We start from the raw sequence: 22,657 nt of genomic DNA, 5'->3' as shown, positions 1-22,657 counted from the left end.
CTCAAGTCCTTAAAGACTTTTTCCGCTTCGGGCGAGGAGTCGGCCTTGCCCGACTTAGGCGTATATAGCGCCCCAAATTCGGCCTTCCGAATACTAGGGGCTTCGCCAAAATTCAAAATTGTAGACTTCTATGGCTAAGTGAGAGTCATAAAGCCTTATAGTCCGATTGCCTGGTTCGTTGTGCTAAACACCTCCCTCGAAGGACCCAAAATTGGGATAAAGAGTGCTCAGGTTTATCTCGAACACCGCAGTACTAGTTACATGGGGGCAGAAGCCGACGAGTGGCCAACTCTCAGATTTTATAAACGGCCGCACAGAAGGTAATATTTTAAATTCACAAGCGTTGCATAGCGCAAATGAACTCGTTTCATATTACAGGATCACATCAGTACATTCATTCGAATATTACATCCTTCGCACATTCCTCCGCCACAAGGCGAGAACCCTTCAGGACTGTGTTATAATACATTTCGGGGTGGCGATGCTCCTTGCCTTCCGGCGGCCCCTCCTTCACCAGCTTCTCGGCGTCCAGCTTCGCCCGGTGCACCTTTGCCCGGGCAAAAGCCCTGCGCCCAACCTCGATGCAGACAGACCGCTTTATGACTTCAAGCCGTGGGCAGGCATTCACAAGCCACCTCACCAGGCCGAAGTAGCTATCAGGCAGGGGATCGCCAGGCCACATCCGGACTATAAGACCCTTCATGGCCTGTTCGGCCGCCTTGTGGAGCTCGACCAGTTGCTTCAGCTGGTCGCTCAAGGGCATGGGGTGTTCGGTCCCAGTATACTGAGACCAGAACAACTTCTCCGTTGAGCTCCCCTCCTCGGCCTGGTAGAACTCCGCGGCATCTGACACACTGCGGGGTAGATCTGCGAACGCTCATGGAGAGCTCCGAACTCGGGTAAGTAAAAGGAAATTTTCTTTCACATGCTTGCTTTGCATAATGAACGCCTTACCCGCCGCTATCTTCTTAACCGCCTCAATTTCCTGGAGGGCCTTTTGGGCTTCAGCCTTGGCATGTTGTGCGCTTTCAAGGGCCTTCGCAAGCTTGGACCCTTGCATCTTAGAGTCACGCTCCAAGGACTCATGCTTTTGGACGAGGGCCTGGAGTTCTTGCTGCACCTCGCCTACTCTGGCCTCTTGTTTCTCTCGCTCGATGCGCTCCTTGGCCGCCTTGTCCTCGGCCTCGGACAGCGCCTTCTTCAGGGTCGCCACTTCGGTCGTGGCCCCTAGCAAAATTCATGACGATCCTATGATCTAAGCAACCACCCTTGTTTTTTCTTATCAATATACAGACGGGGTATCACTTACCTTTGTTCTCTTCGAGCTACCTCTTGGTAAGGCCGAGCTCTTCCTTGGACCGCTCAAGGTCCCGCTTCAGTGCGGCGACCTCCACAGTACATGCGGCAGCGGCCAGGAGTGAAGCCTGCATATGCACATAGACATATTATGATTAGACTCCTGCGATTATTATTTGATCCTCTATTCGGCTTTTCTTCACGAACGCCAAACAGAGCATCAGGGGCTAGTGTCTATGCGGTAACATTCTCATATAATCTGGATACTTACCTGAAAGCCTGTTAGGAGGCTGGTACAGGCTTCAGTCAGTCCGCTCTTGGTGGACTAAACCTTCTTGACCACCGCACTCATGATAGTGCGGTGTTCTTCGTCGATGGAAGCGCCGTGAAGCGCTTCCAGCAAGTTATCCGATGCCTCTGGATGGACAGAGGCCATCGGCACAGGCGGCTTGCCCCTCTTAGCGAGGGGTTGCCTGACAGAGTCTGGAACCACTGGAGGTTCCGGCACAGTATTCGGCTGGGGGCCGAATTTGCTGCCCCCATCAGCAGAGCCCATGGGAGTCTTGTTCCCCTTGCGCCCAGCATCCGGAAGGTCGCCTTGAGGCACCTCGAGGACTACCTCCCCTCGGCTCAGTGCCCTTTGATACAACACTTCGACGTTGTCCGTAGGGCAAGGGGAGGAGGCGGTCGGAAGTGAATCGCTGTTCAGATCCGATGGGTCCAAAGAACCATCCGATGAAGATACGTCGATATGGGCTTGGGACAGACTGCATAATCATGTTCGGCGTGATGAGAAGCAGTTCAATAAAACATACCAAGAATTATTATGGTATCCGGATACTTACGACTTTGCCAGGGGCTTGTCCCTGGGCAACCACTCCTCTTTGCTGAAGGCGGCGGTGGTGGAGTTGTCCGGAAGGAGGTTTCTTCCCTTCTTGGACCCCGGGGCGGCCTTCCTTTTCTTGTCTCCCTCGGCTGGGGGGCGAGAACTTTCCTCTTCCTCCTCCTTGTTTTCGTGGGAGGAGTGCGCCTCGGTGCTTTCGGACGATGAGTCCGATATAACCTTGCGCCGGAGACCCTTCCTGGTCCCCGTGGCCTTCTTATTGGCCTTCTTCTCCAGCACCTCATAAGATGTCGGAACCAGCATCTCCGTTAGGAGAGCATCTGCTGGATCTTCGGGCAGGGGAGCCGGACAATCGATCCGCTCCGCTGTCGCTACCCAGTCCTGTTAAACGGCGTGGAGGCTTAGATCTCGCGCGTAGTTATACTGGGGAAGTGAACATCTTATAAGATATAAAAGACTTACCGGATTCGCAGGGCGCTTTGCACTGAGTCCGCGATCCTCAGTAAGGGGAGGAGGTACCTCAGCACCCTTGAACAACACCTTCCAGACGTCCTTGTGCGTCATGTCGAAGAGCTCTCGCAGCGTCTGGTGCTCGACCGGGTCGAACTCCCACAAGTTTAATGCCCGTCTTTGACACGGGAGGATCCGGCGGAAGAGCATGACTTGGACCACGTTGACGAGCTTGATTTTCTTGCTCATCATGTTTTTGATGCATGTCTGGAGTCCGGTCAGCTCTACCGGGGAACCCCAGGACAAGCCCTTCCCTTTCCAGGAGGTGAGCCGCATGGGGATTCCGGATCGAAATTTGGGGGCCGCCACCCAGTTGGTGCCGCGCGGCTCGGTGATGTAGAACCATCCCGATTGCCACCCCTTTATGGTCTCCACATAGGAGCCTTCAAGCCAGGTGACGTTGGGCATTTTGCCCACCATGGCGCCTCCGCACTCCGCTTGCTGGCCGACCACCACCTTCGGTTTAACATTGAAGGTCTTCAGCCATAGGCCGAAGTGGGGCTTGATGCGGAGGAAGGCCTTGCACACGACGATAAACACCGAGATATTGAGAATGAAATTTGGGGCCAGATCGTGAAAGTCCATCCAGTAGTAGAACATGAGCCCGCGGACAAACGGGTGGAGGGGAAATCCCAGTCCGCGGACGAAGTGGGTAAGGAAAACCACCCTCTCATGGGGTTCTGGAGTAGGGATGATCTGCCCCGCATCTGGCAGCCGGTGCGCGATATCCGCGGCCAGGTATCTGGCTCCCCGCAGCATTGTGATGTTCTCCTCCGTAACAGAGGAGACCATCCACTTGCCTCCCGCTCCGGACATGCTTGGAGTGGTTTGAGGAGAAAAACGCGAACTTGGGAGCTGGAGCTCGAGTGCGCAAGAATGGATGAGCAAGGAGGAAGAAGGCGTGGGTGAAAAGGGTGAATCCTTATCCCCTTATAAAGGCAGCAGGGATTCTGCGCCTTCCCACTTGCCTGGTAAATCCTCTTATTCCCCAAGCGCCGTAATTGATGGCGCGGTTGGGTTACCCACACCCGTATTGATGAGAATCCCGTGATAAGGGGACACGATCTCTGCTTCGACAAGACGTGCCAAGGAAACCGCCTCACAATATGTGTTGTGGCTGGTTGTGAAAGACGGTTCGAATAATGACCGGGCCATGGTGTGATGTCATGCTGCAAAATACGTCGGCAGATTAGATTTGTGGAAATGTTATTCTCTCTACGGTGGTATGTGGAATTTGTTTTGCAGAGCCGGACACTATCCTTGTGTTCAAAATCTTCTATGGAGTATTCGGAGGAGGAACCCGCCTTGCAATGACGAAGACAATCTGCGCGTCGGACTCATCGTCATTGAACCCTGGTTCAGGGGCTACTGAGGGAGTCCTGGATTAGGGGGTCCACGGACAGCCGTACTATATCCTTTGGCCGGACTGTTGGACTATGAAGATACAAGATTGAAGACCTCGTCCCGTGTCCGGATGGGTCTCTCCTTGGCGTGGAAGGCAAGCTTTGCAATACGGATATGTAGATCTCCTCCCTTGTAACCGACTCTGTGTAACCCTAGCCCCCTCCGGTGTCTATATAAACCGGAGGGTTTAGTCCGTAGGACAACAACAATCATACCATAGGCTAGCTTTTAGGGTTTAGCCTCTACGATCTTGTGGTAGATCAACTCTTGTAATACTCATATCATCAAGATGAATCAAGCAGGAAGTAGGGTATTACCTCCATCGAGAGGGCCCGAACCTGGGTAAACATTGTGTCCCCCGCCTCCTGTTACCATCCGCCTTAGACGCACAGTTCGGGACCCCCTACCTGAGATCCGCCGGTTTTGACACCGACAGCGACGTCGTTAGCCGCCCTGTCGCGGCCACGGGGTGGTCGATCCGGCTGATCGGCCATTTTATTTTTCGGCTGAATGGGCTCTAAAGCCTCGTCATCGAATTCAGGCAGCAGCTTGTGCTTTGGATAGCTTTTTGTGTGGCGACTGCCACTTTACTTTTCTTCAGTGTCAAGCACTTTGTTCCATCTGCTGTTGAGCGTATTTTGCGCGGCCTTAAGCCTTTGCTTATGCTTCTTCAGACTCCTTGCGGTGGCAATAAGCTTTCTATGGAGGTTCTCTTGTTCCAAGTGCCTTTCCGGGATGGTGTGTGCATCGTCGTCCGGACTGTTCTCATCTCCGGAGACAGTTTGATGAGCTTTACCCTCGGCGTCGGCGTGATCGGACAGCGGTTCTGTACTATGTTCGCCGTCCGCTGGCTCATCCTGCTTCATCCCTGGGTCCATGTGGTCGTCGTTTCCTTTCGAGTCGACCGGGGTATTATTCTTTCTTGCGCTATTATCGTTGTTTTTGCTGAGGCGGGATTTGGAGCGGCGCCTACGTCATCGCTTTGGTTGCTTCTCGAGGGAACTATCCTTCGCTGCTTCCTCCCATTCCTCGTCGTTGTTTTCTTTGGGTGTATCCACCATGTATATATCGTGTGATGAAGTGGCTGTCCAGCGCCCTGTGGGCGGTGGTTCCTGTTCCTCTCCTGCATCGTCGTCCATACCGTCGACGTCTTCGGAGTCGAAATCAAGCATGTCGGTTAAGTCGTCGACAGTGGCTATTAAGTGGGTGGTGGGTGGGGAGCGAATTTCTTCGTCGTCCGCTTCCCACTCGAGCCGGACATAGTTCGGCCGAGGGTCTCCTGACAAAGAGAGAGACCTCAATGAATCTAGCACGTTGCCCAAGGGCGAGTGCTGAAAAATATCCGCGGAGGTAAACTCCATGATCGGTGCCCAATCATATTGGATAGGCACGGATGCAGGCGGTTCGGAGCCCGTGGCCGGGGACGAATCGAAGGGTCTGGCAATAGAGGTCTCATAGGAGGTGAAGTCAGTATTCGGCTCTATCGCCGCTGAGTGTGCGGCCTCCGTGGCAGGGTCTATCCACCCGTCTTCGGACGGCACGATCTGCTCCGGATTGAGGGCCGGAGTAGCCACAGGTGTGATATCCCGAACACCGTCCGACAGCAGAGCTAAGTCGTGCTCGTCGTGACTGTGCAGTGCACCTGACATGGGCTCAAATCCGTCGAAGATCAAGTCTCCACGGATATCGGCAGTATAGTTTAAGCTTCCAAACCTGACCTGACGGCCAGGGGCGTAGCTCTCGATCTGCTCCAGATGGCCAAGCGAGTTGGCCCACACTACGAAGCCGCCGAATACGAAGACTGTCCGGGGAGAAAAACCTCACCCTGGATCGCATCGTTGCCGATGATCGAAGGAGCCATCAAGCCTTTATCGTGACGGCACAGTGGAACTCTCAATGAAAGCACCAATGTCCGTGTCAAAACCGGCGGATCTCGGGTAGGGGGTCCCGAACTGTGCGTCTAAGGCGGATGGTAACAGGAGGCGGGGGACACAATGTTTACCGAGGTTCGGGCCCTCTCGATGGAGGTAATACCCTACTTCCTGCTTGATTGACCTTGATGATATGAGTATTACAAGAGTTGATCTACCACGAGATCGTAGAGGCTAAACCCTAGAAGCTAGCCTATGATTATGATTGTTCTTGTCCTACGGACTAAACCCTCCGGTTTATATAGACACCGGAGGGGGCTAGGGTTACACAGAGTCGGTTACAAGGGAGGAGATCTACATATCCGAATTGCCAAGCTTGCCTTCCACGCAAAGGAGAGTCCCACCCGGACACGGTACGAAGTCTTCAATCTTGTATCTTCATAGTCCAACAGTCCGGCCAAAGTATATAGTCCGGCTGTCCGAGGACCCCCTAATCCGGGACTCCCTCAATCACCCTTTAATGAGAACGGAAATATTTTAAGGATATAATAGTAGCGACTTTTCTCATCATTAGTGAAGAGGGTGGCTATATCATTTAATTTAGTAAGATGTGCCACAATAGTTTCAGATTCATAGCCATAGAAAGGATCAGATTCAACCAAAGTAATTATATCAGGATCAATAGAGAATTCATAATCCTTATCAGTAACAAAGATAGGTGAAGTAGCATAAGCAGGATCATATTTCATTTTAGCATTCAGAGTTTTTTGTTTCAACTTAGCTAGTAATTTCTTAAGATCGCTTCTATCATTGCAAGCAACAAAGTCTCTAGCAGTTTCTTCATCCATAACATAGCCCTCAGGCACAACAGTCAATTCATATTTAGGGGGAGAGTCTTCATCATCACCTTCATCAATATTATCAGTTTCAATAATTTCATTCTCTCTAGCCCTAGCAAGTTGTTCATCAAGAAATTCACCAAGTGGCACAGTAGTATCAAGCATAGAAGTAGTTTCATCATAAGTATCATGCATAGCAGAAGTGGCATCATTAATGACATGCGACATATCAGAATTAATAGGAGAAGCAGGTTTAGGTGTCGCAAGCTTACTCAAAACAGAAGGTGAATCAAGTGCGGAGCTAGATGGCAGTTCCTTACCTCCCCTCCTAGTTGAGGGATAAATTTTTGTTTTCTCGCCTTTCAAGTTCTTCATAGTGACCAGCAGATATAAATCCCAAGTGACTCAAAGAATAGAGCTATGCTCCCCGGCAACGGCGCCAGAAAATAGTCTTGATAACACACAAGTATAGAGGATGGCAACAGTTTTCGAGGGTAGAGTATTCAACCCAAATTTATTGATTCGAGACAAGGGGAGCCAAAGAATATTCTCAAGTATTAGCAACTGACTTGTCAATTCAGCCACACCTGGATAACTTAATATCTACAGCAAAGTATTTAGTAGCAAAGTAGTATGGAAGTAACGGTAACGGTAGCAAAAGTAATATTTTTGGGTTTTGTAGTGATTGTAAAAGTAGCAACGGAAAAGTAAATAAGCGGAGAACAATATGTGAAAAGCTCGTAGGCATTGGATCGGTGATGGAGAATTATGCTGGATGCGGTTCATCATGTAACAGTCATAACATAGGGTGACACAGAACTAGCTCCAATTCATCAATGTAATGTAGGCATGTATTCCGAATATAGTCATACGTGCTTATGGAAAAGAACTTGCATGGCATCTTTTCTTCTGATTCTGATTCAGTCCAAAGATAGAGACAAAAGAAAGGTAATTATTGAGCCAAGTGGAGTACGCATGAAAGAGTCAGATGCTTCTTCTATTCTTTTCCCCAAAACTCGGCGCAAAGAACCAACCGCATTGCCCTTGCAATGCGGAATTTGAATCCATTTTACTCCACTTCTCTCTCTTTTCTTCCTGAGAATTTTTTTCCATTGAACATAGACCCAATTTTTCCTTTTTTTGGATTCCTATTCAAGATTACTGCAGTTCCTTTTCGGGCAGCTGTAGGACGGACGGCCCCTTGTATACTTCTTTTTTCCTTCTCCCGTGCTTCAAGTTCTGCCCCAGCTCACTCCTCTTTCCAGCAATTTTGTCATTTCACTTTTCGTGCCGGCCTGTATTCGGAGTTTCTTGGATTTGCGGTGCCTAAATGCCTTTCTCCTTCTTTTGTCCTACCCTCCCGTGGCAGCGGGGTCCTAGCGGAAACTAAGGGATATTAAGGCCTCCTTTTAATAGAGTACCGGACCAAAGCATTAACACATAGTGAATACATGAACTCCTCAAACTACGGTCATCACCGGGAGTGGTCCCGATTATTGTCACTTCGGGGTTGCCGGATCATAACACATAGTAGGTGACTATAGACTTGCAAGATAGGATCAAGAACTCACATGTATTCATGAAAACAAAATAGGTTCAGATCTGAAATCTCATAACATAGTGGATACTAGGGATCAAACCCTAACAAAACTAACTCGATTACATGATAAATCTCATCCAACCCATCACCGTCCAGCAAGCCTACGATGGAATTACTCACGCACGGCGGTGAGCATCATGAAATTGGTGATGGAGGATGGTTGATGATGACGACGGTGACGGATTCCCCTCTCCGGAGCCCCGAACGGACTCTAGATCAGCCCTCCCGAGAGAGTTTAGAGCTTGGCGGCGGCTCCGTATCGTAAAACGTGATGAATCTTTCTCTATGATTTTTTCTCCCCGAACGTGAATATATAGAGTTGGAGTTGAGGTCGGTGGAGCTCCAGGGGGCCCACGAGGCAGGGGGGCGCACCCCCACCCTCGTGGAAAGGGTGTGGGCCCCCTGGCCTTGATTCTTTCGCCAGTATTTTTATTATTTCCAACAATAATCTCCGTGAAGTTTCAGGTCATTCCGAGAACTTTTGTTTCTGCACATAAATAACACCATGGCAATTCTGCTGAAAACAACGTCAGTCCGGGTTAGTTCCATTCAAATCATGCAAGTTAGAGTCCAAAACAAGGGGAAAAGTGTTTGGAAAAGTAGATACGATGGAGACGTATCAAGGGGTAGCTAATTGTGGTTCCGGACGAGGTGAAGATACCCCAAACAAGCCCCTCAAAGGATTGTTTTCCGTAGTAACAAGTGACAGTAAATTTCAGCACACTATATAAATTTTTCCTTACCAAAGGCGCTTCACTCCCCGGCAACGGCGCCAGAAAAGAGTCTTGATGACCCACAAGTATAGGGGATCTATCGTAGTCCTTTCGATAAGTAAGAGTGTAGAACCCAACGGCATAAGTATTGTGACATAACGTGTAATAACGGCCCATAATGCAATAAATATCGATATAAAAGCATGATGCAAAATGGACGTATCACCCTTGTTTGAGCCTTCATCTTCCTTCTGTTGCCTCCCCTTGTCTTCATGTAAATTCTCCACTACCAAAGATTTATTATTAGTAGTCTCTTTAGCTTGTAGCATCAGAACCGTTTCAGCGGTAGTTGTATTTTTAGACTCCATGCCAGATTCTACATGTTTACACTTTGTCCCTGGTACATGTGTTTTATCCTCAAAGGACAACTTCCTTACTTCAGCAGACCCAACTTTGTTTTCTTGGTCTGTTTTCAAGGGACATGCTATTTCATTCTCCTCACCTTTTCTTGGTCTATCCTCATCCCTACCTAATGATGCATTTTCCCTCCAAGATGGGCTATCACTTCCCTGCTTGCTGCCACAGCTACCGGTACTGTTTGTTAACCAGAAATCCCGTCTGTCTTTTGAGCTCCTAACTTTCTCTTCATTGGAGCTCCCCCTAAAAATCGTCGCATGCAACCATGGACCAAATTGTCTCCCTCCCTCTCTCTCGGTTCTGTTTGGGCACGTCCTCTCCTTATGACTTATGATGCCACAATTATAACAAAAATCTGGGAGATGCTCGTATTTATGTGTGATAAGCTTATCTTTTCAGGGATCCTGAAATCTGTGGCGTCCGTTCCTGCTCGGGATCCACATAATTCGCTCTGGGGCGCCTGACAGCGAGAGGGAAAAAAGGGGCATACGGTGGAATACTGTATGAAACAGTTGCTCTTTGGTGGGCCCAGAACGTATGGGTCCGACGGCGTTTGCGCACGATAACTTTGGTCCCTGGTCCAGATCGTTAGAAGCCCAGCCGAGCCAGGGATCAGATAAGGTGTCCCCGTTCTGAGTAGGTCTTGGCGGCGGCGCTCGTGCTGCACCGGCGGCCACGCGAAAAAAATGGAGGGTTCTGGGCTGAATTTCCTGCTCGACGTCGATGACAGGTTAGTTCCGGCAGATCTGGATGAACTTTATTGTGATTTGTTCTGCAGCCGGTCCAACTGATGGAAGAAACCTGACGAACAGAACTTGGTGGCGGCCATTGCTGTCTTCTTGCAGGTTCCCATTGCGAGAGGAGTACGCCAACAACATTGGGCAGCCAGATCCGGTTCCTATGGTCTTCTTGTCCAACAATGGAGCTGGCCTTGCCGTTCCTGAAGACTCGAATGATGGGTCTGAGTGAGCTCAGCAGCTCGGCGGCGATGGGACTGGTAGAGAAGGAGTTGGTGTCCGCCGGCATCCGGATGCATCTCGGTCAGCGCAGTCGACTGACCGAGTTAATCTGGAGGCACATAGATGGACGAAAAGGTCTGCACCCAAACCTCCCATTCTTGTCCTGTAATTGTTCAACTGTGACTACATCTTCGTCTCTTCTGCGCAGCGTTTTGCCAAAAAATTGGTTTGCTTTTGCAAAAATCATTAGTAAATTTTTTATCATATCTAAATAGTAAGTCGTGGCATTGCAGCCCTTGCAATAGAGGTGCCTTCTTTTAAAGTCAGGATCACGTTCATCATCTTTTGACAAATTATTAGTGTTGCAGATTAACTGGATGAATGTAAATTATGTTTGTAGGAAGAGATGCTGGTAAGTATGTTTTGTTCCATACATTTTCATGCCTGACATGAAAGCATGTACAATTCATTAAAATGGCAGTCATTTGATTACATGATTCACCTACTAACCAAAAACTGAAAAATGTTATGATAGGGTGGAGCTGTCAGGAGGACGAATTTGGGGACAGAGCATCATGCAAGTAAAGTTAGTCTAGAGCTATGTTTGAGGAGTTTGGTCGCCTGCTGATTGAAGGGATGTCGTACAATGTGAAGGAAGTAGAGAAGATGAGGAAATATGTTGCAACACACAACAATGCAGCCAAAAGAGATAAATGGAGCAGAGTGGAGTGTGAGGTGAACATAAATGAAGATCAATCAGAGTTTATATGTGAATGTGGCCATTTCGAGCATACTGGGATGCTATGCAGCCATGTTTTAAGGGTAAATTACCTTCACAAAATATTTCTTCTTGTGTGAAGAAAATGAATTTCTTGACAAGGAATGTAAACATATTCTAATGCACAGGTGATGGATATACTTCATCTGGAGGAAATCCCTGTGAAACACATACTCAAGCGGTGGAACACGGACGCGAGGGACATACTTCTTCAACATCTGGTGCATGACCAGAAGGACCATTCAGTGAACTTATCCTTCACTTGCAGGAGCTCGATGCTATACCAGAAAGCCATGGAAGTTGAACAGATGGGCGATGCTAGTGCAGAATCATTCGAGCACACGTTTGCTGGCCTGGAAGCTTTGTTGGTGAGTGGCGCACCTTTAGCACAGAAGAGGGATGGTTCGGGCTTTGAGGACCTTATGGCAAGTTTGGGCAGTGGTAGATTTCCTGGAAATGGGAGGCTGTGTTTGTTGGGGGCAACGGGCCTGACCAATGCAATAGTGGTGGGCACTCTGTTAGTGTGAATGCATCTAGCAGCTCCAGAAAAACATAGACGGGTCGACAGTCTGACAAATAGCAGGGAGAAGGCGCCATACGAGGGCCTGAGTAAGCATAAGTTTTGCAGCATCTGTCAGCACAAGGGGCACAAGTGTACTATCACCTATCAGCCCAGAAAGAGGGGATGTTCCCAAGAAACCACGGAAACCAGGGGAGTGCGAAAACTGCGTTATGGAAGGGCGCCGCCAGAACAGTTGCACGAGGCCACTCAGTGCTGCTGAGAAATGAGTTTTGAATGTTTAATTTCTACTCTGCATTAGCTGTATTGTAGTTCTTTTGAGGATTTTCTAGTGTGTGTTTCAGAGAGAATTGCTCCACGCTTGTTCCTCGGATATCAGAGGCGTCTTACACGATGTAACACTGGAGTGACACGTTCTTTGTTACTAAATTTGGATAATTGATCGTTAGAACTACTGCTTTGTCCTGTTGGCATAGTTCCAGCTCGTCCCTGAATCATATTTGTGGTCGCCACCAAAAAGATAGTGTTTTAAGTCTTAGGTTCAGATCATGGACTTGCATGCTGAATGTGGTTGGTGCTGATACTTGGATAGCATGCAGGATACAACAGTTTGCTTGCCCGGTGATTGGGAGGCTGTTCACCCAGGTAGATTCAAAATTTAAACTGGTAGAAGGAGTAGTTCACAGGATGTCATCCCTCAAAGCAGTATAAGAGTATACCGTCCGGCAGCTCGCCTGCTGCCTTCCACCATTGTTCAACATTCAAACCATTATAAGCTAGCGTTGCTTGTAATGGCACGACGATGAGATCCGAAGGTGGTGGCTCTGGCGGCGGATTGGAGACTCGGGTGAGAAAGTTTGCTATTGTCTAAACGAATTGGTAGGGAATGAAAGGGTGGAGGAAGTCTGACGGGACGGGGAGGAAGGATGAAGAGAAGGCAGACATGGCAGCAGAATGCAAAGTGAGTAAGAACAAACGGGGGTGTTGATATTTTTGGGGTATGGTTTGGTGCAGTTGAGGGTGTGGGGAGATGCATTTAAGACGGCCTCGTTTGTGAGTCCGTCCGCGTGAACGGCTCAGGCGGGCTCATAAAAAGTTTCTGAGCCGTGTAAGGTGTACCTGGTCCGCGTGAACAGCGCGACGTGTGGTCGCATTCAATGCGCGACTGTGCTGTCTTAAATAAAAGGATATACGATCTATAAATACAGAGCAGAGCACAGATCTGCATGCAATCTTGTGGTGTGGATTTCGGGAGTATCTGAGCTCGAGCTCAGAAACGAATATTCCATCTTTTCCCTCTTTCTTTTCCTTGTTCTCTTTCTCGTCGACTCCCATCATTTCTTCATATGTCTAAGCATGTTCCTCCTCATCCTCCTCGATTTCTAAAGTGGTGAGCCTCATTATTGGGACTGTTATATCCATCCGGAGTTTGATTCTCATGAATTTACCCATGGCATTTCCATTATCATCCATGTCTATATCCAAGACCTCTCCAATTTGTTCTCCCACCAGACTCCCTACCTCTGTGTTCATCATTCCCAAAGGAATACCATATGCTCTAACCCATATGGGGATAGTCTTATATTCATACTCATCAATTGTTTTGCTTGGCATAAAATCTTCCATCACTAATAACTCCTTATTAAACGACCACGGTCCATTATTTAAAGCCTTCCTTTTACTATCTTCTTCATGGAACGAGAAAAGGAATCGATTCCTATTCAAATCCTTACAATCCACTCCAGTGAAAGGGCTCCAGATGCTGCCTAACGTTCTTCCTAAATATTCTGCTTTAGCTGGTCTTTCAGAGAAGAGCTTACCCACAGCCCGGAGCTTTCCCACCGTCGATGAGCAGGTGTGTTTCCTTCCAATCTTTATGCTTCTCTTTTCTGCATCTGACAGCTTCAAACTCTACAGTTTCTCGTCTACCCAGTCCAAAACAGGGGCCGTCCTGTCGCCCATGGCAACCCCGCCTAGCTGGAGATTCTGGGCTTGTGTCGCCACACCAAACACCGATAATCGCCCCGCCACCGCTGCAAGAAACTAGAGTGGCTCCTGCGGTGCCTTGAATCAAGGGCTTCGGACGAGAGGGAGTTGGCTTGGGATGGAGAGAGCTAGTCAGGGGCGTGAAGATCTTGCTTGGATCTCGTTGATGCTTCGCCGGACCAGCACAACGCGTTGGAATCTTAGAGATTCGGTGGATTTGAGTCTGAAGATTGACGGCAAGAGCTGCCGACACTGGTCGCTGTGGAGTTGCCACAGAAGTCGCGGGAAACGAACCGAACCGTCACGAACGGACGAACTTCTTCCTGTCCCGTTTTGGACTGCACTATTCACATCCAGTTTAGTTGTTTATTAAGGTAAACACTACTCCCTTTCTCTAGTTTACAGGACGTGCGCGTACTTCTAGGTCGTCAATTTGACCAACCTAATACAAGTCATATATTACAAAAAATATACCAATATAAACTTCAGATATTCTATTTTCAAACGGTATAATTTTTGTGTTATATAGTTTATATTACAGTGATAGAATTGACAACCTAGGTATACGCGCAGGACTTGTAAACTGAAATGGAGGGAGTACTAAAATATGCAACCATGGCATTTTAGCAAAATTTTAAACTACTTGGTGTCATTTCATCAGTTATAAATATACAATGCGTTGTGTGTTTAGAAAGTGTCAAACTGCATTGTGTTCTTTTTTTCCCAGCGTTTCCTAATTTGTCTCACTGTTTCATGATGCTAACTCGGTGTTTTTATTCAGTTTATTACAAGACCGGTGACCCTCGCCCGCGATAAATAAAGAGCCAGAGTCTCCAAGAGTCGAAGCTTGTTTAATTTCGTCATATGTAAAGCTCGCTCTTGGTAATGCCTGCAGCAGAGACCAGACCTCCACAAAGATATTCCAGATATTCACGCATGCTTTCTCCATGCGTTCCATGCGGCCGCCGCCCGTGAACGCGTGGTGCTGCTGGCGCTCATTGGGCGCGAAACAATGACACTGCCTGCACGACAGCCAGTGGCCTGAGAACATAGCGCTCCGGCTGTACCGTGTGCTGCACAACTGTCGGATTGAAAATCTAGGTACAGGATGGAGTGTGGAGGACTCATCTTGTCAAATTTGCAGAAAGCCCCCCATATAGATACAGAATGACCAAGGTTTAATACAATATCTTCAAAAGCTGTGCCACCCCAGTTCTGGAACAGAATCAACAAAGACATCATGTACCTCTGTTGCTTGTTGTCTCATGATGATGCATTCATCCAACACGGATAAATACGACAACAACTCCATGGTACAAAGAGAATCATGTTTTACATACGAAGTGCATTACATGAACCTCATTCAGCAAGTTTATTTGAGAAGGTAAAGCTAGTTCTAAGAAAATAAAGAACTAGTAAGTCCATGAACCAAGATTTGGATTCATAAATCCCGCACCAAAGATGCAAAGACCAGAACATCAGGTGCGTTAAACGCCTTTTTGAACTTAGAAGGCAACACATCAACAACCATCTCAACATTTCATAGCTCATAGTACGACAGTTTGAATGCTTTGTGAACGACATTCATAACAATACACATTAATCCACATGCACATAACTAGAGTTGCAGCCAGCAGTTACAAGCAATGTATAGAAGATTAGTAGGTACACATATATTGCGCCAGATTCATCATGGTGTACTTGAACTAGGTCCATATATCACATTAACAAACACATTTTTCATCCATTATTTAACACGAAGTAAAGGTTGTCCGCTCCCTTGGGTGGGTTGTGCTGCAAAATATTAAACAAGTAAAAGTCAAAGGTTTGCAAATATACTAAACATGTTCTAACCGATGAGGAGCAAAATATAAATACCCCTGTCATGTTTGCCTCGTTAAGTAGAATAATATGTTGATGTTGAACCTTCTTGGATGCTACTTGCTCTGCAAACAAGAAGGAAATCATATTATGAAAACATGATAGAAGATATACTATTTAAATTATGGTTAATTGACCTTTTTCCTTTTGTTAATGATCTCCTCTGAACCCCTCTTCAATCTCTTGCCACTGTCCTTTGTATTTGCGATATCAGGAGGATGAATATTGATGATGCTTGGGGATGTCCTTCCAATAAAGGATTCAAACTCTTGAACTTTACTTTGTTCATCAAGTGGCACTGTCTGCCTCAAGTGTGCAAAAGCATCAGCAACAACTTTGTTTAAGTATTCCATCTTGTCCTCACAATGTTTAGCTTCATGTAATGCCAAGCTGAACTGCGAGCATGTTTGTGAGTACAATTTCTTGATGGTAGGTGAAAGAGAAGTAGATGACCCTTCCAGCTCATGTCCATTGGCATCATAGCAAAGATGTCGTGCAGCCATTTTAGTCCACCTATGCAGCACATATTGGCTAGGAATTTCATTACACCCATCATTCTTTAAGACAACAATGATGTGAGAGAAAAGGATGCCCAATGATTCAAACATTCGACATGTACATTGTGCAGCCTTTGTATTAATGTTGAAGTGGACTGTTCTTATCCTTCCACTAAGGTCACCAATGCTCATGGTTTGGACATCACCAACCTGCTAAATGGTTTTGACATGATGACGATCCCTAGCAGCCACCACCTCACGTTGGAAACCAACAAAAATATTGTGAGTACACACTTCTTTGGCATGAGCCTCAATTCCCCAGTAAGTCTCGAGTACTGGCAAGGTATGAAGTGCACAATTATCCTCTTGCAACTCCTTTTGTCGTTGCTCTTCCAAAGCGGTTTCAAATCTTACCCAAAACTCAATCAAGGCAAGCTTTCGGTTAGTGAAGTGTCGAAAAAATGCATTCTCACTCTCAGATCTAGATGATGTACGCAATATTCCACCAAGGGAGAACTCCATAAAGTATGCTGGAATCCATTATTCACGTAAACCATACTTCTCTTTCAACCATTCATGATCCTCTAGGCCAAACTCAGAAATTATTGAGGACCACCGTGATTCAAACTCATCTGGAGTCTCTGATCCCCGTGGTTTAAAATATTCATTGTCTCTCAAGATGGGTCCAACCTTTTCAGGGAGTTTCATCAGAATATGCCACATACAAAGTCGATACTTTGTGTTTGGAAAAATATATTTTCTATTCCTCTTCTCATGCTTTGATCCTCGTCGGTTATGATTAGTTTTGGTGCAACCCCACACATCACTTTCAAGAAAGTCTGAAATAACTATTTGTATGATGCAATCTTCTCATTTGACAAAAATGCAGCACCGAATGTAACACAAGATTTGTGATGGTTAACTCCAGTAAAAGGGGCAAATACCAGGTCATACTTGTTAAACCGATATGTAGAGTCAAAGGATGCAAAGTCACCAAATAATGAATAGTTCTTTCTACATATGCTATCTGCCCATAAAATATTTGTCAGTTTATTGTTCTCATCTACCTGGTAATCAAAGTAGAATGCTGGATTGGCCTTTTTTTATTTTCCATTATATCTACTATAAGTTGTCCATCTGCCCCCGTAATCGCTGCCTTTAAATCAAGGTGACAGTTTTGTAAGTCACGTTCTGTGCAACCAATATTTTCTGGCCCACCCTTCTCTATGCTAAGCAAGCGAAAAGTTTTTGAAGTGCCAAGAAATGCCTTACTGCATGTAAATAATTTGTTTCTCAAATCACTAGTTACCTCTTTATTTGACCTGATGAGATGCCTCTTACTTGGGGAGACAAGTTGGTGGGTGTGCGATTGAACAAATTGGACGACCACGTACTTGTTGTCATCTTGCCTCTTCAATCCCATCATAGCCTCACAACCGCATCTGCTTATCTTGATATTTCTTTTAGCCTTTTTTCTCTCCACTTCTTGAGTAACTTGACCTAGATCCACTGATTTTTTCTTCCTCCAACCTTGTCTTGCGCAAACAAAGTTCTTCCAGATTATTACACCGCCCTCTCCTTTGTGTTGTGTCCATATGCGTACAGAGAAGCCAACCTCATGAGCATACATTCTATAGAATGTCAAACCTGCCTCCCAGCTATCAAATCGCATTCCAATTGAGGGTTGTAGGCTGTCATCATATTCTGGCTCGTAAGTTGACCCCTGCGTAAGTATAACACAATGGATTAGCTCCAGAACTGAAACCCATTAAACTAGTAAATGAAATCACTAAGTAATAAACTTACTCATGCGGGTAGGCTACTTGTTCTTTTCGATGTGCTGTAACAATCTTCATCATGTATGCCGAATCTCGTTTGGACCTAGCAATGTTGTTTGAACTTAAGTCAAGTGTGACACGCACAGATGAAACATGAGTAATATGACAAAGAAATACCAAGGAAAAATTGTTGGCATCATCTTCAAGTCCAATCGCTATAGTTGACCTGACACGTGGAGCAATACTAGTCATTGACTCCATCATTCCCTGCTCGACGCAGCAAAAAGTGTAAGACACTACATGCAGGTGCACCTAATTAGCTTGTCAATGAGGTCTAAAAAGTAAGTCACAGGCTTAGCGAAGAAAGAAAATGTCTAATGCAACATTTAGATGTACTAAAGAAAAAGAGAAAAAATGGTGCTAATGAAGAACATTCCTGAGTACACCAGCATATATTTCCCCGCACGAGTTCTTTGTCCACTTCCATGGACCCAACGACCGCCAAAACCATCTCATGCACTGCTTAATTGGCTCCTTTTAGTTAATTAAGTGCAAATTCATTGCTTATATGCCGGTTACTAACTCCATCCTAACTGGAATGCTGGTCGGTCCTTGAGAGAGAGATAGTAGCAGAGGATGAATGAAACTAACCGTTGTATGATTGCTTGCATCCATTGATTTCAGAACAAACAAACATAAATGTTCAGGCAGTAGCTTATATTTTTTGGACTATTCAGTCTTCATCCACTATAGGATTAGGATGAACATGAACAAAATGAAAGGAATCTGAACCAAAACTTGCAGAAATATGGATTATGTTGCATCTAGCTTGTCTTTTCTTATTGTTTCCTTTCCTTCTAATGAAAACTATCTTGCTTATCCATACTGCATTTTCTCTCTTGGTTGTGTCAGCATGATTGATTCTACAATATAACCAACGATTCAACCACATACAAATGACCTGACTAGATGTGCATGGACTTGCTACTATTAACCTCCATTAATTTGTACAAGTTCTACGTGCTTCATCAACATCACACACAAAACTAAATATTCTAAGTTGCTGACATTTTTTCTATACGTAAATTGCTGACATTTTACTTCAAACCCAGTTAAAATTACTTCAAATTCATCTCAGGCCATAAGTTGCAGACATTTTTCTATTTGCAATTTATCGAATATGTAGTCGAAGCACAATATAGCAAGTTATTTTAGTGATTATTGCCTGCGTCCTGATACAGAGAGAGATCACCACATTTTACTCAAATAAGATTAGCTACATCTAACACAATCAGCATAAAGGGGTGATGGATTAGAACCGAAATACACAAATAAAAACACAGGTCTGTAACATCCAAAAGGATACCTGAACCTGATGGCTTGATTTCTCTTCTCCGGCATCGGCGAACGGCGGATCTAGCCGCCGGCGGATGGCGGAGGTAGGCGCCAGGTGTAGTGAGGGGGTGGGTTGGAGGGTGGCGCGGAGGTGGAGAACGGAGGTGCGGGGATGGGGCGGGCTTTCCTCTGTACGTCGGACCACAGTGAGGGCGCAACACAGCACACGGCGAGGTCCGCCGCCGGAGCTCTATTTTGTTCGTGTTCGCCCAAGATTGGGGCAGCACAGGTTGGAGAAGGTTACGCCTATTCTGTACTTAGCTGAGGTGATTTTTGCAAAAACTGAAGGGTGGGGCGTTCGGGTTCCATCTTGTCCCTTTATTCTGTCCCCAACGTTCCAGATGTTAAGGGTGCAGCCGGAGCACGGAATCCTTCGGAACACAGGATATTTTCCCCCAGTGGCATGTGCTCTGTCGTGTCGGGCATGTTGGTTTTGCGTCAAGCAAAGCGTGCAAACTGTCTCGGTTCGGTGGCGTGCATGCGGAGAACGCGGCCTTCCTGTGGGGCTCGCCGGCGCCCTCGAGGGTCAGATTCTTTGCCTGGCTCCTCCCCTGTCTCGGATTCACACCCGCAACGTCCTGCTGAAGAAAACCATCGTCGAGGCTAGTGGTGCTCGCTGCCGCGTGTCCCCGTGTGTGACGCCGCGCTGGAGACTGCTGACCACCTCATCTTCAGGTATCCCTTTTCGCGCGCGTTCTGGGGCACCTTGCGCCTGCCCATCGACGGCGCGGCGGTTCGCAACCTCCATCTCTTTGATGTCTCTCCGGCGATCCGGGATGCCTCGCCGGACGCCTTTACGTTGCTCTGCTGCTGGGACCCATGGAAGCCAAGGAATGTCGTCATCTTCCGGGAGGGCTCGCCCACACTAGTAGAAAAAGGGCCTAATGTGAAGCACATTATATTAGTCCCGGTTTGTAACTGAACCGGCACTAATGTGACCATTAGTGCCGGTTCCAACGGCTAGGCGGGCGGCGCTCATTAGTACCGGTTCGTGGCGAACCTTTAGTACCGGTGAACCGGTACTAAGGAGGTGGTGGCAGGCTGTTTTCAGGATGGGGCCCCAACAGAACCTTTAGTACCGGTTCATGCCACAAACCGGTACTAGAGTTTTTTAGTTGATTCTTTCTGCAACGGTTTTTTAGTCCCACCTCGCCAAGTGAGAGGGACTCGCAGCGGTTTATAAGCCCTGAGTGCAGAGACGATGAAGGAGAGGCACAATGCTCACCTGCACGTTGCTTAGCTTCAGGCCTTGAGGAAATGGTGTAGACTGCACGGAGCTATGTGTAGTTTCTCAAGGCCTGAAGCTAAGCAACGTGCGGGTGAGCATTGCGCCCTCTTTCATTTTTAATAACTTATTTTAACTCCGGGCTTTTTGTGCATTCATTATACACCATTGAAAGCCACATCATCAATGTTCAACACTTTTCTGCCTTGATTTGCTATTTTTCATGCATTTACTGATTTGTTTTGAGCTAAATAACCCTAAAATTGAAAAGCACTACAAATGAACTCTGAAAAGGTTGAAACTTGGCATGGTGTCATCATTTCACCCACATAGCATGTGCAAAAAAGTAGAGAGGGTTACGGCAAAGCTGGATGCACTTCGTGTACAAACTGGACAATCTCTTTCGAAGTATCAGGGTTTCGGACGAAAACTCATCTGTTAACGAAGGCACTTCATTTTTTTAAACTTATTACAACTCCAGACTTTTTGTGCTTTCATTATGCACCATTGAAAGCCACGTCATCAACTTTCAACCCTTTCTGCCTTCATTTGCTATTTTTCATGCATTTAATGATTTGTTTAGAGCTAAATGACCCTGAAATTGAAAAGCACTACAAATGAACTCTGAAAAATTTGAAACTTGGCATGATATCATCATTTAACCCACATAGCATGTGCAAAAAAGTAGAGAGGGTTACGGCAAAAACTGGATGCACTTCGTGTACAAACTGGACAATCTGTTTCGAAGTATCAGGGTTTCGGACGAAAACTCATCTGTTAACGAAGGCACTTCATTTTTTAAAACTTATTACAACTCCAGACTTTTTGTGCGTTCATTATGCACCATTCAAAGCCACGTCATCAACTTTCAACCCTTTCTGCCTTCATTTGCTATTTTTCATGCATTTAATGATTTGTTTAGAGCTAAATAACCCTGAAATTGAAAAGCACTACAAATGAACTCTGAAAAATTTGAAACTTGGCATGATATCATCATTTAACCCACATAGTATGTGCTAAAAAGTTGAGAGGGTTACGGCAAAAACTGGATGCACTTCGTGTACAAACTGGACAATCTGTTTCGAAGAATCACGGTTTCAGACGAAAACTCATCTGTTACAAAGGCATTTTATTTTCTTAAACTTATTAGAACTCCAGACTTTTTGTGCGTTCAGTATGCACCATCCAAAGTCACATCATCAACTTTCAACCATTTCTGCCTCCATTTGCAATTGTTCATGCATTTACTGATTTTTTGAGCTAAATGACCCTGAAATTGGAAAGCACTACAAATGAACTCTGAAAAGGCTGAAAGTTGACATGGTATCATCATTTCACCCACATAGCATGTGCAAAAAAGTAGAGAGGGTTACGGCAAAAACTAGATGCACTTCGTGTACAAACTGGACAATCTCTTTCGAAGTATCAGGGTTTCGGACGAAAACTCATCTGTTACAAAGGCACTTCATTTTTTAAACTTATTACAACTCCAGACTTTTTGTGCATTCAATATGCACCATTCAAAGCCACATCATCAACTTGAACCCTTTCTGCCTTCATTTATTATTTTTCATGCATTTACTGATTTGTTTTGAGATAAATGACCCTGAAATTGAAAAGCATTACAAATGAACTCTGAAAAGGTTGAAACTTGACATGGTATCATCATTTCATCCACATAGCATGTGCAAAAAAGTAGAGAGGGTTACGGCAAAAACAGGATGCACTTCGTGTACAAACTGGACAATCTCTTTTGAAGTATCAGGGTTTCGGACGAAAACTCATCTATTACGAAGGCACTTCATTTTTTTAAATTTATTACAACTCTAGACTTTTTGTGCGTTCAGTATGCACCATTCAAAGCCACGTCATCAACTTTCAATCCTTTCTGATATTATTTGCTAGTTTTTATGCATTTACTGATTTGTTTTGAGCTAAATGACCCTGATATTGAAAAGCACTACGTATTACCAATTTGAATATAATGATAAAACACACGAATATTAAACATAAGAAAAAAGAATCACTGAAAAATCTATTTTAAAGTTAAGTTATTCACAAACTAGTGATTCACTCAAATTTCAAATAATTCAAATTTAAACTATTCAAATTTGAAAACAACTAGCACTAACAGAAAGTTTGTA

The 22,657-nt window shown here is 45.9% G+C and overlaps 1 long non-coding RNA gene and 1 other non-coding gene across 3 annotated transcripts; one reads left to right on the top strand and one right to left on the bottom strand.

The window, feature by feature from the left end:
• The first annotated feature begins 10,088 nt into the window (after window positions 1-10,088).
• Window positions 10,089-12,202, top strand: LOC109785823 (uncharacterized). Of its 2 annotated transcripts, XR_002238176.4 has the most exons (5): window positions 10,089-10,224; window positions 10,340-10,588; window positions 10,822-10,865; window positions 10,989-11,275; window positions 11,360-12,202. It is a non-coding gene; the product is annotated as an uncharacterized protein (transcript). The 2 variants fall into 2 exon arrangements; XR_012183960.1 differs by lacking the exon at window positions 10,822-10,865.
• Window positions 12,203-16,870: 4,668 nt separating this feature from the next.
• Window positions 16,871-19,475, bottom strand: LOC123493838 (uncharacterized). The gene is made up of 4 exons (XR_006663225.2): window positions 19,260-19,475; window positions 18,071-18,160; window positions 17,922-17,996; window positions 16,871-17,838 (listed from the first exon to the last, which is right to left on the bottom strand). It is a non-coding gene; the product is annotated as an uncharacterized lncRNA (long non-coding RNA).
• Between the last annotated feature and the right edge of the window lie 3,182 nt (window positions 19,476-22,657).

The sequence above is a fragment of the Aegilops tauschii genome, chromosome 5, assembly GCF_002575655.3.
Source record: "Aegilops tauschii subsp. strangulata cultivar AL8/78 chromosome 5, Aet v6.0, whole genome shotgun sequence".
In the NCBI taxonomy this organism is placed as follows: domain Eukaryota; kingdom Viridiplantae; phylum Streptophyta; class Magnoliopsida; order Poales; family Poaceae; genus Aegilops; species Aegilops tauschii.
The sequence above is the reverse complement of the archived record's forward strand: the minus strand, read 5'-3'. Positions and strand labels throughout refer to the sequence as shown.